The sequence below is a fragment of the Primulina tabacum genome, chromosome 12 (genome assembly GCF_025594145.1).
Source record: "Primulina tabacum isolate GXHZ01 chromosome 12, ASM2559414v2, whole genome shotgun sequence".
In the NCBI taxonomy this organism is placed as follows: domain Eukaryota; kingdom Viridiplantae; phylum Streptophyta; class Magnoliopsida; order Lamiales; family Gesneriaceae; genus Primulina; species Primulina tabacum.
The window spans coordinates 21,847,757-21,851,692 of NC_134561.1; positions in this window are offsets into that span (position 1 = coordinate 21,847,757).

Here is a 3,936-nt window from a genome sequence, read left to right on the forward strand (position 1 = left end):
AGCAATTTGGATGGGATGAAAAATGTGAGCAAGCCTTCTCGGATTTGAAGATTCATCTTGCAGAGCTTCCTGTACTTGTAAAGACGGAGCCCAGGGAGAAATTGTTTGTTTACTTATCTACTACAGAGTACGCTGTCAGCTCTGTACTAATCAAGGAGGAAGGCTCTGATCAGAGGCCTATCTATTATGTCATTCATGCTCTAAGAGGTCCCGAGCTCCGGTACAGTGAAGCAGAGAAGATTTCGCTGACCTTGGTTGTGACTGCCAGGAAGCTGCGACCGTATTTCCTATCACATCAGATCATAGTTCTCACCAATAGCCCTTTGGGGAGAATTATGACTCACTCAGAGGTATCCGGATGGATTATCAAGTGGACAATAGAATTAGGGGAGTATGATATTGGGTACAAACCCCGGGTGGCCATCAAAGCACAGGCTTTATCAAATTTTTTTATCCGAAATTGTCCAGCCCGATGAAGAAGAAGTACGGAGAGTTTTTGTGAATGGGGCGTCTAGCCTTGCTAGGTGTGGAGTAGGGGTGATGATAATATCTCCCTTTGGAGAAAAGATTAAGCTGGCCCTGAGAATTGACGCCCGGGTAACTAACAATGAGGGCGAGTATGAGGCTGTTCTGGCCGGTATCAGAGCTGCTCAGGAAATTGGAGCTTCTCGGATCATTGTGTACTCTAATTCATAATTGATTACACAACAGATCAAGGGTGTTTTTGAAACAAAAGATAACAGGATGCACAAATATCTACAGCTCATCAAAGCCCAATCAGAAGTCTTTATAGATTGGAGTATTGAACAAATACCCCGGGAAGAGAATAACGAAGCAGATGCCTTAGCAATGATGGCTGCTTCTCTATCAGAAGCTAGTACCCGAGAAGTGCTACATGTTTCTCGGTTAGTCCTTTCCGCAGAGGAAGAAATATTGACAGCGCCCGAGGACTCCTGGATGACACCCCTAATCAAATTCATTATAAATAATGAATTACCTGAAGATAAATCCCGAGCCCAAAGGATTGAGAGACAAGCTCCCAGGTTTGTTCTCTTAAATAATGTCTTGTACAGGAGATCATTTTAGGGTCCTCTATTAAAATGCTTACCTACAGGGGAGGTGGATTATGTCCTCCGGGAAATTCATGAAGGATGCTGTGCTGAGCATCTCGAAGGAATATCTTTGGCCCGGAAGACGATGCTTGTGGGATTCTGGTGGCCAACTATTAGCCAAGACTCTGCTTGAGTAGTCCGGGCTTGTGAGGGTTGTCAACATCATTCAAATTTTCAGCATAGACCGGCCACTCCTATGAAGCCTATTTGGGCATCTTGCCCCTTTTACCAGTGGGGCATGGACATTGTGGGGCCCTTCCCAATTGCTCGAGCTCAAAAGAAATTCTTGTTGGTGGTTGTGGATTATTTTTCCAAATGGGTAGAGGTTGAGCATTTGGCCAAAATCACTGAACAAGAAGTTTTAAAGTTTTTGTGAAAGAACATAGTGTGCCGGTTTGGAGTGCCCAGGAGGCTGATTTCAGATAATGGAAGACAGTTCCAGGGAAGGGAGATTACATCTTGGTGCCGAGAAATGAAGATTATTCAGTCTTTCACCTCTGTTGCCTACCCTCAGGCTAATGGTCAGACATAAGTGGTAAATAGAATTATTGTACAAGCATTGAAAACAAGGCTGCAAGGCAAAGAAAAGGACTGGGTGAAAGAATTACCCAGTTTTCTCTTGGCGTATAGAACTAATCCCCGGGCACCTACTCAAGAAACTCCCTTTAACTTGGTATACGGTTCTGAGGCAGTCCTTCTAGTTGAAATTGAGCAAACATCTTCCCGGGTAGAATCTTACCCGGATAACAATGATCAAAGCCGAGCCATGGAGTTAGAATTGGTAGAAGAAAATAGAGACCAAGCGTTGATTCGAATGGAAACATACCGAGGCCGGGTTATGAAATCGTATAACATGAAGGTCCGAATCCGAGGCTTCCAAGTAGGGGATCTAGTCATGAAGAAAGTCAATCCAGCTGGGGATGTTGGAAAGCTGGAAGCTTGGTGGGAAGGATCTTACAAAATAACCCAAAGGGTCAGCTCGGGATCCTTTTATCTAGAAGATGCCCAAGGCTGTTCTCTCAAAAGGCCTTGGAATGTATTTAATTTAAAGAAATATTATGCTGGACAGATGTAATTATTTGATGGAAGATATAATGAAAGATCTATTTTCTCAGAAAAAAGTGTTATATATGTTTCTTATGTCTTACCCCGGTTACTTAAAAGACAAGGACACTACACCCTGGCTCAGGGCACCACACCTCGACCATTCCCAAGTCCTGGGACATGCTCCCCGGCCCAAGGCTCCGTACGTTGGTTCTTAATAAGCCTAGGGCACTACACCCTGGTTCGGGGCACCACACCTCGACCATTCCCAAGTCCCGGGACATGCTCCCCGGCCCAAGGCTCCATACCTTGGTTCTTAATAAGCCCAGGGCACTACACTCTGGCTCGGGAAACCACACCTCGACCATTCTCAAATCCTGGGACATGCTCCCCGGCCAAGGCTCCGTACCTTGGTTCTTAATAAGCCCAGGGCAATACACTCTGGCTCGGGACACCACACCTCGACCATTCCCAAGTCCCTGGACATGCTCCCCGGCACAAGGCTCCGTACCTTGGTTCTTAATAAGCCCAGGGCACTACACCCTGGCTCGAGGCACCACACCTCGACCATTCTCAAGTCTCGGGACATGCTTCCCGGCCCAAGGCTCCGTACCTTGGTTCTTAATAAGCCCTGGGCACTACATCTTGGCTCGAGGCACCACACCTTGACCATTCCCAAGTCTCGGGACATGCTCGCCGGCCCAAGGCTCCGTACCTTGGTTCTTATTAAGCCCACGGCACTACACCCTGGCTCGGGGCACCACACCTCGACCATTCCCAAGTCCCGGGACATGATCCCCGGCCCAAGGTTTACACACCCTAGTTATTCATGCAAAACAAGTCTATGTCAGGACTTAAAGGATCTACACTTCGGGCTTTATTAAGAATACAAGGATCTTTACTCGAGAGCATGTTTCATTATCTCGATTGTTTATTAAAAATCCCGGTCAATTCTCAACACTTAGAAAATTTGCTGATTATTTGCATATAAGCAATTATGTTACCTGGGTCTTTGAAGATTAATCAGGATATTATTAAGAAACAGTGGAAGGAAAGGAAGATTTTTCTTTAATAAAAGCCCGTAGGCAAGAATTACGAGAAAGAAACAAAGGAAAATACAAACTAATCTATGTCTACGTGCTCATACTCTGGCTGGTCTTCATTTGGGGAACCTGCCTTCTTCTCCTCCCCATGTTTGGGCAGCCATGCAATGGCCTGGCCAAAATCAGGAAAATTTTCCTTGTCTTGAGACAGGAGCCTGGCCTCCTCAAATTGTTCCCGGCATTTATCAAAGCCGGTCTTGAAGAAAGGCTATGACTTGTCGACCACTACCGCCTTGAATTCCAGAGAGAGGAGGAAGGAGATTAGCAGTTGCTCCCTTTGACGTTCAGCCTCGGCCAGAGCCCCCTCAGCCCTGTTAGCCCGGAACATTTGCTGCTCTATGCCCTCCATCAGAGATTTATTCTTACCTTCAAGGACGGAATAGTTCCCCTGAAGGGTCTTTTCCCTGATGAGGGCTTCATTAAGGTCCTCCCGGGCCTTGTCCAGAGCTATTTGGGCCGACTCCAAGGAAGCGTGAAGGATGGCCGTTTCTCTTCATAAAGTCTTTTAGCCCGGGCAAGCACTCCTTCCGGTTTGTCATGGAGTTCTTTAGCAGCCCGGACTTGTTGACCTTTTTTGGTAGCCACCGCAGCCACATCCTTGAAGGTCGAAACAATCATTTGAGCAGCCTGTGCAAAGGAAGTTAAAAAAAAAGGGAGAATAGAAGGAAGAAGGAACT